Source organism: Schistocerca nitens, chromosome 5 (genome assembly GCF_023898315.1).
Source record: "Schistocerca nitens isolate TAMUIC-IGC-003100 chromosome 5, iqSchNite1.1, whole genome shotgun sequence".
Classification (NCBI taxonomy): Eukaryota; Metazoa; Arthropoda; class Insecta; order Orthoptera; family Acrididae; genus Schistocerca; species Schistocerca nitens.
Window position 1 is genome coordinate 70036208 of NC_064618.1, and position 14513 is coordinate 70050720.

The following is a 14513-nucleotide window of genomic DNA, read 5'->3' on the forward strand; positions in this document are numbered from 1 at the left end:
AGGACTGCCACAGTACGAATTAAAGAAAGGAAAATTTCAAAGAAGGGGAAGCAGCCGACAGCAGTAACTTTGACCCTCTTAAGGTACCCTAATGCCTCGTCACGCCGTGAAATTTATTTGAAAACTCTAGGAACTCATCGTTGTAATAACTCAGACAACGTTAAGCTGGACATGTTGTGGCATATTGCTTCTGCGGGAATGAACACAGAACGAATTAAAGAGAGGAAAGATTCAAAGAAGGGGGAGAAGCTGGCCGCAGTAACTATGACTCTCTTAAGGTAGCCAAATGCCTCGTTATCCGGCGAAGTACATTTGCTAACTCGAGAAACTCGTAGTGGGAGTAACTGTGACGACGTTCAGGTGGACATATAGTGGCATATCGGGTCTGTAGGACTGGCCATAGCAAGAATGATAAAGGCCTAGCCATAGTAAGAATGATAAAGGCCTAAAGATGTGGGAGCAGCCGACACGAGTAACTAGGACTCTCTTAAGGTAGCCAAATGCCTCGTCACTCTGCGAAATTTATTTGAAAACTCGAGGATATCGTCGTTGCAGTAACTCAGACAACGTTAACGTGGACATGTTGTAGCATTTCGCTTCTGCACGAGTGGCCATAGCAAGAAGGATATAGAGAAAGGGCTTAAAAAAGTGGGAGCAGCTGCAGGAGTAACTATGTCTCGCTTAAAGTGATCAAATGCCTCGTCGCTCCGCGAAATTTATTTGAAATCTCGTGGAGCTTGTCGTTGGAATAATTGAGACAACGTTAAGGTGGACATGTAGTGGCATATCCCTTCTGAAGGACTGCCACAGTACGAATTAAAGAAAGGAAAATTTCAAAGAAGGGGAAGCAGCCGACAGCAGTAACTTTGACCCTCTTAAGGTACCCTAATGCCTCGTCACGCCGTGAAATTTATTTGAAAACTCTAGGAACTCATCGTTGTAATAACTCAGACAACGTTAAGCTGGACATGTTGTGGCATATTGCTTCTGCTGGAATGAACACAGAGCGAATTAAAGAGAGGAAAGATTCAAAGAAGGGGGAGAAGCTGGCCGCAGTAACTATGACTCTCTTAAGGTAGCCAAATGCCTCGTTATCCGGCGAAGTGCATTTGCTAACTCGAGAAACTCGTAGTGGGAGTAACTGTGACGACGTTCAGGTGGACATATAGTAGCATATCGGGTCTGTAGGACTGGCCATAGCAAGAATGATAAAGGCCCAGCCATAGGAAGAATGATAAAGGCCTAAAGATGTGGGAGCAGCAGACACGAGTAACTATGACTCTCTTAAGGTAGCCAAATGGCTCGTCACTCTGCGAAATTTATTTGAAAACTCGAGGATATCGTCGTTGCAGTAACTCAGACAACGTTAACGTGGACATGTTGTAGCATTTCGCTTCTGCACGAGTGGCCATAGCAAGAAGGATATAGAGAAAGGGCTTAAAAAAGTGGGAGCAGCTGCAGGAGTAACTATGTCTCGCTTAAAGTGATCAAATGCCTCGTCGCTCCGCGAAATTTATTTGAAATCCCGTGGAGCTTGTCGTTGGAATAATTGAGACAACGTTAAGGTGGACATGTAGTGGCATATCCCTTCTGAAGGACTGCCACAGTACGAATTAAAGAAAGGAAAATTTCAAAGAAGGGGAAGCAGCCGACAGCAGTAACTTTGACCCTCTTAAGGTACCCTAATGCCTCGTCACGCCGTGAAATTTATTTGAAAACTCTAGGAACTCATCGTTGTAATAACTCAGACAACGTTAAGCTGGACAAGTTGTGGCATATTGCTTCTGCTGGAATGAACACAGAACGAATTAAAGAGAGGAAAGATTCAAAGAAGGGGGAGAAGGTGGCCGCAGTAACTATGACTCTCTTAAGGTAGCCAAATGCCTCGTTATCCGGCGAAGTACATTTGCTAACTCGAGAAACTCGTAGTGGGAGTAACTGTGACGACGTTCAGGTGGACATATAGTGGCATATCGGGTCTGTAGGACTGGCCATAGCAAGAATGATAAAGGCCTAGCCATAGTAAGAATGATAAAGGCCTAAAGATGTGGGAGCAGCCGACACGAGTAACTAGGACTCCCTTAAGGTAGCCAAATGCCTCGTCACTCTGCGAAATTTATTTGAAAACTCGAGGATATCGTCGTTGCAGTAACTCAGACAACGTTAACGTGGACATGTTGTAGCATTTCGCTTCTGCACGAGTGGCCATAGCAAGAAGGATATAGAGAAAGGGCTTAAAAAAGTGGGAGCAGCTGCAGGAGTAACTATGTCTCGCTTAAAGTGATCAAATGCCTCGTCGCTCCGCGAAATTTATTTGAAATCTCGTGGAGCTTGTCGTTGGAATAATTGAGACAACGTTAAGGTGGACATGTAGTGGCATATCCCTTCTGAAGGACTGCCACAGTACAAATTAAAGAAAGGAAAATTTCAAAGAAGGGGAAGCAGCCGACAGCAGTAACTTTGACCCTCTTAAGGTACCCTAATGCCTCGTCACGCCGTGAAATTTATTTGAAAACTCTAGGAACTCATCGTTGTAATAACTCAGACAACGTTAAGCTGGACATGTTGTGGCATATTGCTTCTGCTGGAATGAACACAGAACGAATTAAAGAGAGGAAAGATTCAAAGAAGGGGGAGAAGCTGGCCGCAGTAACTATGACTCTCTTAAGGTAGCCAAATGCCTCGTTATCCGGCGAAGTACATTTGCTAACTCGAGAAACTCGTAGTGGGAGTAACTGTGACAACGTTCAGGTGGACATATAGTGGCATATCGGGTCTGTAGGACTGGCCATAGCAAGAATGATAAAGGCCCAGCCATAGGAAGAATGATAAAGGCCTAAAGATGTGGGAGCAGCCGACACGAGTAACTATGACTCTCTTAAGGTAGCCAAATGCCTCGTCACTCTGCGAAATTTATTTGAAAACTCGAGGATATCGTCGTTGCAGTAACTCAGACAACGTTAACGTGGACATGTTGTAGCATTTCGCTTCTGCACGAGTGGCCATAGCAAGAAGGATATAGAGAAAGGGCTTAAAAAAGTGGGAGCAGCTGCAGGAGTAACTATGTCTCGCTTAAAGTGATCAAATGCCTCGTCGCTCCGCGAAATTTATTTGAAATCTCGTGGAGCTTGTCGTTGGAATAATTGAGACAACGTTAAGGTGGACATGTAGTGGCATATCCCTTCTGAAGGACTGCCACAGTACGAATTAAAGAAAGGAAAATTTCAAAGAAGGGGAAGCAGCCGACAGCAGTAACTTTGACCCTCTTAAGGTACCCTAATGCCTCGTCACGCCGTGAAATTTATTTGAAAACTCTAGGAACTCATCGTTGTAATAACTCAGACAACGCTAAGCTGGACATGTTGTGGCATATTGCTTCTGCTGGAATGAACACAGAACGAATTAAAGAGAGGAAAGATTCAAAGAAGGGGGAGAAGCTGGCCGCAGTAACTATGACTCTCTTAAGGTAGCCAAATGCCTCGTTATCCGGCGAAGTACATTTGCTAACTCGAGAAACTCGTAGTGGGAGTAACTGTGACGACGTTCAGGTGGACATATAGTGGCATATCGGGTCTGTAGGACTGGCCATAGCAAGAATGATAAAGGCCTAGCCATAGTAAGAATGATAAAGGCCTAAAGATGTGGGAGCAGCCGACACGAGTAACTAGGACTCTCTTAAGGTAGCCAAATGCCTCGTCACTCTGCGAAATTTATTTGAAAACTCGAGGATATCGTCGTTGCAGTAACTCAGACAACGTTAACGTGGACATGTTGTAGCATTTCGCTTCTGCACGAGTGGCCATAGCAAGAAGGATATAGAGAAAGGGCTTAAAAAAGTGGGAGCAGCTGCAGGAGTAACTATGTCTCGCTTAAAGTGATCAAATGCCTCGTCGCTCCGCGAAATTTATTTGAAATCTCGTGGAGCTTGTCGTTGGAATAATTGAGACAACGTTAAGGTGGACATGTAGTGGCATATCCCTTCTGAAGGACTGCCACAGTACGAATTAAAGAAAGGAAAATTTCAAAGAAGGGGAAGCAGCCGACAGCAGTAACTTTGACCCTCTTAAGGTACCCTAATGCCTCGTCACGCCGTGAAATTTATTTGAAAACTCTAGGAACTCATCGTTGTAATAACTCAGACAACGTTAAGCTGGACATGTTGTGGCATATTGCTTCTGCTGGAATGAACACAGAACGAATTAAAGAGAGGAAAGATTCAAAGAAGGGGGAGAAGCTGGCCGCAGTAACTATGACTCTCTTAAGGTAGCCAAATGCCTCGTTATCCGGCGAAGTGCATTTGCTAACTCGAGAAACTCGTAGTGGGAGTAACTGTGACGACGTTCAGGTGGACATATAGTAGCATATCGGGTCTGTAGGACTGGCCATAGCAAGAATGATAAAGGCCCAGCCATAGGAAGAATGATAAAGGCCTAAAGATGTGGGAGCAGCAGACACGAGTAACTATGACTCTCTTAAGGTAGCCAAATGCCTCGTCACTCTGCGAAATTTATTTGAAAACTCGAGGATATCGTCGTTGCAGTAACTCAGACAACGTTAACGTGGACATGTTGTAGCATTTCGCTTCTGCACGAGTGGCCATAGCAAGAAGGATATAGAGAAAGGGCTTAAAAAAGTGGGAGCAGCTGCAGGAGTAACTATGTCTCGCTTAAAGTGATCAAATGCCTCGTCGCTCCGCGAAATTTATTTGAAATCCCGTGGAGCTTGTCGTTGGAATAATTGAGACAACGTTAAGGTGGACATGTAGTGGCATATCCCTTCTGAAGGACTGCCACAGTACGAATTAAAGAAAGGAAAATTTCAAAGAAGGGGAAGCAGCCGACAGCAGTAACTTTGACCCTCTTAAGGTACCCTAATGCCTCGTCACGCCGTGAAATTTATTTGAAAACTCTAGGAACTCATCGTTGTAATAACTCAGACAACGTTAAGCTGGACAAGTTGTGGCATATTGCTTCTGCTGGAATGAACACAGAACGAATTAAAGAGAGGAAAGATTCAAAGAAGGGGGAGAAGCTGGCCGCAGTAACTATGACTCTCTTAAGGTAGCCAAATGCCTCGTTATCCGGCGAAGTACATTTGCTAACTCGAGAAACTCGTAGTGGGAGTAACTGTGACGACGTTCAGGTGGACATATAGTGGCATATCGGGTCTGTAGGACTGGCCATAGCAAGAATGATAAAGGCCTAGCCATAGTAAGAATGATAAAGGCCTAAAGATGTGGGAGCAGCCGACACGAGTAACTATGACTCCCTTAAGGTAGCCAAATGCCTCGTCACTCTGCGAAATTTATTTGAAAACTCGAGGATATCGTCGTTGCAGTAACTCAGACAACGTTAACGTGGACATGTTGTAGCATTTCGCTTCTGCACGAGTGGCCATAGCAAGAAGGATATAGAGAAAGGGCTTAAAAAAGTGGGAGCAGCTGCAGGAGTAACTATGTCTCGCTTAAAGTGATCAAATGCCTCGTCGCTCCGCGAAATTTATTTGAAATCTCGTGGAGCTTGTCGTTGGAATAATTGAGACAACGTTAAGGTGGACATGTAGTGGCATATCCCTTCTGAAGGACTGCCACAGTACAAATTAAAGAAAGGAAAATTTCAAAGAAGGGGAAGCAGCCGACAGCAGTAACTTTGACCCTCTTAAGGTACCCTAATGCCTCGTCACGCCGTGAAATTTATTTGAAAACTCTAGGAACTCATCGTTGTAATAACTCAGACAACGTTAAGCTGGACATGTTGTGGCATATTGCTTCTGCTGGAATGAACACAGAACGAATTAAAGAGAGGAAAGATTCAAAGAAGGGGGAGAAGCTGGCCGCAGTAACTATGACTCTCTTAAGGTAGCCAAATGCCTCGTTATCCGGCGAAGTACATTTGCTAACTCGAGAAACTCGTAGTGGGAGTAACTGTGACGACGTTCAGGTGGACATATAGTGGCATATCGGGTCTGTAGGACTGGCCATAGCAAGAATGATAAAGGCCCAGCCATAGGAAGAATGATAAAGGCCTAAAGATGTGGGAGCAGCCGACACGAGTAACTATGACTCTCTTAAGGTAGCCAAATGCCTCGTCACTCTGCGAAATTTATTTGAAAACTCGAGGATATCGTCGTTGCAGTAACTCAGACAACGTTAACGTGGACATGTTGTAGCATTTCGCTTCTGCACGAGTGGCCATAGCAAGAACGATATAGAGAAAGGGCTTAAAAAAGTGGGAGCAGCTGCAGGAGTAACTATGTCTCGCTTAAAGTGATCAAATGCCTCGTCGCTCCGCGAAATTTATTTGAAATCTCGTGGAGCTTGTCGTTGGAGTAATTGAGACAACGTTAAGGTGGACATGTAGTGGCATATCCCTTCTGAAGGACTGCCACAGTACGAATTAAAGAAAGGAAAATTTCAAAGAAGGGGAAGCACCCGACAGCAGTAACTTTGACCCTCTTAAGGTACCCTAATGCCTCGTCACGCCGTGAAATTTATTTGAAAACTCTAGGAACTCATCGTTGTAATAACTCAGACAACGTTAAGCTGGACATGTTGTGGCATATTGCTTCTGCTGGAATGAACACAGAACGAATTAAAGAGAGGAAAGATTCAAAGAAGGGGGAGAAGCTGGCCGCAGTAACTATGACTCTCTTAAGGTAGCCAAATGCCTCGTTATCCGGCGAAGTACATTTGCTAACTCGAGAAACTCGTAGTGGGAGTAACTGTGACGAGGTTCAGGTGGACATATAGTGGCATATCGGGTCTGTAGGACTGGCCATAGCAAGAATGATAAAGGCCTAGCCATAGTAAGAATGATAAAGGCCTAAAGATGTGGGAGCAGCAGACACGAGTAACTAGGACTCTCTTAAGGTAGCCAAATGCCTCGTCACTCTGCGAAATTTATTTGAAAACTCGAGGATATCGTCGTTGCAGTAACTCAGACAACGTTAACGTGGACATGTTGTAGCATTTCGCTTCTGCACGAGTGGCCATAGCAAGAAGGATATAGAGAAAGGGCTTAAAAAAGTGGGAGCAGCTGCAGGAGTAACTATGTCTCGCTTAAAGTGATCAAATGCCTCGTCGCTCCGCGAAATTTATTTGAAATCTCGTGGAGCTTGTCGTTGGAATAATTGAGACAACGTTAAGGTGGACATGTAGTGGCATATCCCTTCTGAAGGACTGCCACAGTACGAATTAAAGAAAGGAAAATTTCAAAGAAGGGGAAGCAGCCGACAGCAGTAACTTTGACCCTCTTAAGGTACCCTAATGCCTCGTCACGCCGTGAAATTTATTTGAAAACTCTAGGAACTCATCGTTGTAATAACTCAGACAACGTTAAGCTGGACATGTTGTGGCATATTGCTTCTGCTGGAATGAACACAGAACGAATTAAAGAGAGGAAAGATTCAAAGAAGGGGGAGAAGCTGGCCGCAGTAACTATGACTCTCTTAAGGTAGCCAAATGCCTCGTTATCCGGCGAAGTGCATTAGCTAACTCGAGAAACTCGTAGTGGGAGTAACTGTGACGACGTTCAGGTGGACATATAGTAGCATATCGGGTCTGTAGGACTGGCCATAGCAAGAATGATAAAGGCCCAGCCATAGGAAGAATGATAAAGGCCTAAAGATGTGGGAGCAGCAGACACGAGTAACTATGACTCTCTTAAGGTAGCCAAATGCCTCGTCACTCTGCGAAATTTATTTGAAAACTCGAGGATATCGTCGTTGCAGTAACTCAGACAACGTTAACGTGGACATGTTGTAGCATTTCGCTTCTGCACGAGTGGCCATAGCAAGAAGGATATAGAGAAAGGGCTTAAAAAAGTGGGAGCAGCTGCAGGAGTAACTATGTCTCGCTTAAAGTGATCAAATGCCTCGTCGCTCCGCGAAATTTATTTGAAATCCCGTGGAGCTTGTCGTTGGAATAATTGAGACAACGTTAAGGTGGACATGTAGTGGCATATCCCTTCTGAAGGACTGCCACAGTACGAATTAAAGAAAGGAAAATTTCAAAGAAGGGGAAGCAGCCGACAGCAGTAACTTTGACCCTCTTAAGGTACCCTAATGCCTCGTCACGCCGTGAAATTTATTTGAAAACTCTAGGAACTCATCGTTGTAATAACTCAGACAACGTTAAGCTGGACAAGTTGTGGCATATTGCTTCTGCTGGAATGAACACAGAACGAATTAAAGAGAGGAAAGATTCAAAGAAGGGGGAGAAGCTGGCCGCAGTAACTATGACTCTCTTAAGGTAGCCAAATGCCTCGTTATCCGGCGAAGTACATTTGCTAACTCGAGAAACTCGTAGTGGGAGTAACTGTGACGACGTTCAGGTGGACATATAGTGGCATATCGGGTCTGTAGGACTGGCCATAGCAAGAATGATAAAGGCCTAGCCATAGTAAGAATGATAAAGGCCTAAAGATGTGGGAGCAGCCGACACGAGTAACTAGGACTCCCTTAAGGTAGCCAAATGCCTCGTCACTCTGCGAAATTTATTTGAAAACTCGAGGATATCGTCGTTGCAGTAACTCAGACAACGTTAACGTGGACATGTTGTAGCATTTCGCTTCTGCACGAGTGGCCATAGCAAGAAGGATATAGAGAAAGGGCTTAAAAAAGTGGGAGCAGCTGCAGGAGTAACTATGTCTCGCTTAAAGTGATCAAATGCCTCGTCGCTCCGCGAAATTTATTTGAAATCTCGTGGAGCTTGTCGTTGGAATAATTGAGACAACGTTAAGGTGGACATGTAGTGGCATATCCCTTCTGAAGGACTGCCACAGTACAAATTAAAGAAAGGAAAATTTCAAAGAAGGGGAAGCAGCCGACAGCAGTAACTTTGACCCTCTTAAGGTACCCTAATGCCTCGTCACGCCGTGAAATTTATTTGAAAACTCTAGGAACTCATCGTTGTAATAACTCAGACAACGTTAAGCTGGACATGTTGTGGCATATTGCTTCTGCTGGAATGAACACAGAACGAATTAAAGAGAGGAAAGATTCAAAGAAGGGGGAGAAGCTGGCCGCAGTAACTATGACTCTCTTAAGGTAGCCAAATGCCTCGTTATCCGGCGAAGTACATTTGCTAACTCGAGAAACTCGTAGTGGGAGTAACTGTGACGACGTTCAGGTGGACATATAGTGGCATATCGGGTCTGTAGGACTGGCCATAGCAAGAATGATAAAGGCCCAGCCATAGGAAGAATGATAAAGGCCTAAAGATGTGGGAGCAGCCGACACGAGTAACTATGACTCTCTTAAGGTAGCCAAATGCCTCGTCACTCTGCGAAATTTATTTGAAAACTCGAGGATATCGTCGTTGCAGTAACTCAGACAACGTTAACGTGGACATGTTGTAGCATTTCGCTTCTGCACGAGTGGCCATAGCAAGAAGGATATAGAGAAAGTGATGTGTCGGCAGCTAGGCCAACACCTTGTAGATCGAAGTGGCTGAAAGTGCACGCTAAACTAGCGCAGACGGGCGTGAAGTACTGGAACATGAGACTTATTAATGAATAAGAAGAACAGTACGTAGCTGGAATAATATACTTAACTTTATTCTCTTGTTGGAATACATCTCTTGAATAGTAGTAAGCTATTAGCACTGATACAATTGGCGCCTTGCTAGGTAGTAGCTAGGGAATAAGCTGAAGGCTATTCTATCAGTCTCTCGGCAAATGAGAGGAAGACTTGGTAGGTCTGGTCGCAAGCTATGTCGTCCGTACAACTGGGGCGAGGTCATGTCCGTGTCTTGTGACCTGCCATTTGGTGGCGCTAGGTTTGCGATTACACAGTGGCGACACGCGGGTCCGACATGTACTACAGGACCGCGGCCGATTTAAGTTACCACCTAGCAAGTGTGGTGTCTAGCGGTGACACCACAGAAAGGGCTTAAAAAAGTGGGAGCAGCTGCAGGAGTAACTATGTCTCGCTTAAAGTGATCAAATGCCTCGTCGCTCCGCGAAATTTATTTGAAATCTCGTGGAGCTTGTCGTTGGAATAATTGAGACAACGTTAAGGTGGACATGTAGTGGCATATCCCTTCTGAAGGACTGCCACAGTACGAATTAAAGAAAGGAAAATTTCAAAGAAGGGGAAGCAGCCGACAGCAGTAACTTTGACCCTCTTAAGGTACCCTAATGCCTCGTCACGCCGTGAAATTTATTTGAAAACTCTAGGAACTCATCGTTGTAATAACTCAGACAACGTTAAGCTGGACATGTTGTGGCATATTGCTTCTGCTGGAATGAACACAGAACGAATTAAAGAGAGGAAAGATTCAAAGAAGGGGGAGAAGCTGGCCGCAGTAACTATGACTCTCTTAAGGTAGCCAAATGCCTCGTTATCCGGCGAAGTACATTTGCTAACTCGAGAAACTCGTAGTGGGAGTAACTGTGACGACGTTCAGGTGGACATATAGTGGCATATCGGGTCTGTAGGACTGGCCATAGCAAGAATGATAAAGGCCTAGCCATAGTAAGAATGATAAAGGCCTAAAGATGTGGGAGCAGCCGACACGAGTAACTAGGACTCTCTTAAGGTAGCCAAATGCCTCGTCACTCTGCGAAATTTATTTGAAAACTCGAGGATATCGTCGTTGCAGTAACTCAGACAACGTTAACGTGGACATGTTGTAGCATTTCGCTTCTGCACGAGTGGCCATAGCAAGAAGGATATAGAGAAAGGGCTTAAAAAAGTGGGAGCAGCTGCAGGAGTAACTATGTCTCGCTTAAAGTGATCAAATGCCTCGTCGCTCCGCGAAATTTATTTGAAATCTCGTGGAGCTTGTCGTTGGAATAATTGAGACAACGTTAAGGTGGACATGTAGTGGCATATCCCTTCTGAAGGACTGCCACAGTACGAATTAAAGAAAGGAAAATTTCAAAGAAGGGGAAGCAGCCGACAGCAGTAACTTTGACCCTCTTAAGGTACCCTAATGCCTCGTCACGCCGTGAAATTTATTTGAAAACTCTAGGAACTCATCGTTGTAATAACTCAGACAACGTTAAGCTGGACATGTTGTGGCATATTGCTTCTGCTGGAATGAACACAGAACGAATTAAAGAGAGGAAAGATTCAAAGAAGGGGGAGAAGCTGGCCGCAGTAACTATGACTCTCTTAAGGTAGCCAAATGCCTCGTTATCCGGCGAAGTACATTTGCTAACTCGAGAAACTCGTAGTGGGAGTAACTGTGACGACGTTCAGGTGGACATATAGTGGCATATCGGGTCTGTAGGACTGGCCATAGCAAGAATGATAAAGGCCTAGCCATAGTAAGAATGATAAAGGCCTAAAGATGTGGGAGCAGCCGACACGAGTAACTAGGACTCTCTTAAGGTAGCCAAATGCCTCGTCACTCTGCGAAATTTATTTGAAAACTCGAGGATATCGTCGTTGCAGTAACTCAGACAACGTTAACGTGGACATGTTGTAGCATTTCGCTTCTGCACGAGTGGCCATAGCAAGAAGGATATAGAGAAAGGGCTTAAAAAAGTGGGAGCAGCTGCAGGAGTAACTATGTCTCGCTTAAAGTGATCAAATGCCTCATCGCTCCGCGAAATTTATTTGAAATCTCGTGGAGCTTGTCGTTGGAATAATTGAGACAACGTTAAGGTGGACATGTAGTGGCATATCCCTTCTGAAGGACTGCCACAGTACAAATTAAAGAAAGGAAAATTTCAAAGAAGGGGAAGCAGCCGACAGCAGTAACTTTGACCCTCTTAAGGTACCCTAATGCCTCGTCACGCCGTGAAATTTATTTGAAAACTCTAGGAACTCATCGTTGTAATAACTCAGACAACGTTAAGCTGGACATGTTGTGGCATATTGCTTCTGCTGGAATGAACACAGAACGAATTAAAGAGAGGAAAGATTCAAAGAAGGGGGAGAAGCTGGCCGCAGTAACTATGACTCTCTTAAGGTAGCCAAATGCCTCGTTATCCGGCGAAGTGCATTTGCTAACTCGAGAAACTCGTAGTGGGAGTAACTGTGACGACGTTCAGGTGGACATATAGTAGCATATCGGGTCTGTAGGACTGGCCATAGCAAGAATGATAAAGGCCCAGCCATAGGAAGAATGATAAAGGCCTAAAGATGTGGGAGCAGCCGACACGAGTAACTATGAGTCTCTTAAGGTAGCCAAATGCCTCGTCACTCTGCGAAATTTATTTGAAAACTCGAGGATATCGTCGTTGCAGTAACTCAGACAACGTTAACGTGGACATGTTGTAGCATTTCGCTTCTGCACGAGTGGCCATAGCAAGAAGGATATAGAGAAAGGGCTTAAAAAAGTGGGAGCAGCTGCAGGAGTAACTATGTCTCGCTTAAAGTGATCAAATGCCTCGTCGCTCCGCGAAATTTATTTGAAATCTCGTGGAGCTTGTCGTTGGAATAATTGAGACAACGTTAAGGTGGACATGTAGTGGCATATCCCTTCTGAAGGACTGCCACAGTACGAATTAAAGAAAGGAAAATTTCAAAGAAGGGGAAGCAGCCGACAGCAGTAACTTTGACCCTCTTAAGGTACCCTAATGCCTCGTCACGCCGTGAAATTTATTTGAAAACTCTAGGAACTCATCGTTGTAATAACTCAGACAACGTTAAGCTGGACATGTTGTGGCATATTGCTTCTGCTGGAATGAACACAGAACGAATTAAAGAGAGGAAAGATTCAAAGAAGGGGGAGAAGCTGGCCGCAGTAACTATGACTCTCTTAAGGTATCCAAATGCCTCGTTATCCGGCGAAGTACATTTGCTAACTCGAGAATCTCGTAGTGGGAGTAACTGTGACGACGTTCAGGTGGACATATAGTGGCATATCGGGTCTGTAGGACTGGCCATAGCAAGAATGATAAAGGCCTAGCCATAGTAAGAATGATAAAGGCCTAAAGATGTGGGAGCAGCCGACACGAGTAACTAGGACTCTCTTAAGGTAGCCAAATGCCTCGTCACTCTGCGAAATTTATTTGAAAACTCGAGGATATCGTCGTTGCAGTAACTCAGACAACGTTAACGTGGACATGTTGTAGCATTTCGCTTCTGCACGAGTGGCCATAGCAAGAACGATATAGAGAAAGGGCTTAAAAAAGTGGGAGCAGCTGCAGGAGTAACTGTGTCTCGCTTAAAGTGATCAAATGCCTCGTCGCTCCGCGAAATTTATTTGAAATCTCGTGGAGCTTGTCGTTGGAATAATTGAGACAACGTTAAGGTGGACATGTAGTGGCATATCCCTTCTGAAGGACTGCCACAGTACAAATTAAAGAAAGGAAAATTTCAAAGAAGGGGAAGCAGCCGACAGCAGTAACTTTGACCCTCTTAAGGTACCCTAATGCCTCGTCACGCCGTGAAATTTATTTGAAAACTCTAGGAACTCATCGTTGTAATAACTCAGACAACGTTAAGCTGGACATGTTGTGGCATATTGCTTCTGCTGGAATGAACACAGAACGAATTAAAGAGAGGAAAGATTCAAAGAAGGGGGAGAAGCTGGCCGCAGTAACTATGACTCTCTTAAGGTAGCCAAATGCCTCGTTATCCGGCGAAGTACATTTGCTAACTCGAGAAACTCGTAGTGGGAGTAACTGTGACGACGTTCAGGTGGACATATAGTGGCATATCGGGTCTGTAGGACTGGCCATAGCAAGAATGATAAAGGCCTAGCCATAGTAAGAATGATAAAGGCCTAAAGATGTGGGAGCAGCCGACACGAGTAACTAGGACTCTCTTAAGGTAGCCAAATGCCTCGTCACTCTGCGAAATTTATTTGAAAACTCGAGGATATCGTCGTTGCAGTAACTCAGACAACGTTAACGTGGACATGTTGTAGCATTTCGCTTCTGCACGAGTGGCCATAGCAAGAAGGATATAGAGAAAGGGCTTAAAAAAGTGGGAGCAGCTGCAGGAGTAACTATGTCTCGCTTAAAGTGATCAAATGCCTCATCGCTCCGCGAAATTTATTTGAAATCTCGTGGAGCTTGTCGTTGGAATAATTGAGACAACGTTAAGGTGGACATGTAGTGGCATATCCCTTCTGAAGGACTGCCACAGTACAAATTAAAGAAAGGAAAATTTCAAAGAAGGGGAAGCAGCCGACAGCAGTAACTTTGACCCTCTTAAGGTACCCTAATGCCTCGTCACGCCGTGAAATTCATTTGAAAACTCTAGGAACTCATCGTTGTAATAACTCAGACAACGTTAAGCTGGACATGTTGTGGCATATTGCTTCTGCTGGAATGAACACAGAACGAATTAAAGAGAGGAAAGATTCAAAGAAGGGGGAGAAGCTGGCCGCAGTAACTATGACTCTCTTAAGGTAGCCAAATGCCTCGTTATCCGGCGAAGTGCATTTGCTAACTCGAGAAACTCGTAGTGGGAGTAACTGTGACGACGTTCAGGTGGACATATAGTAGCATATCGGGTCTGTAGGACTGGCCATAGCAAGAATGATAAAGGCCCAGCCATAGGAAGAATGATAAAGGCCTAAAGATGTGGGAGCAGCCGACACGAGTAACTATGAG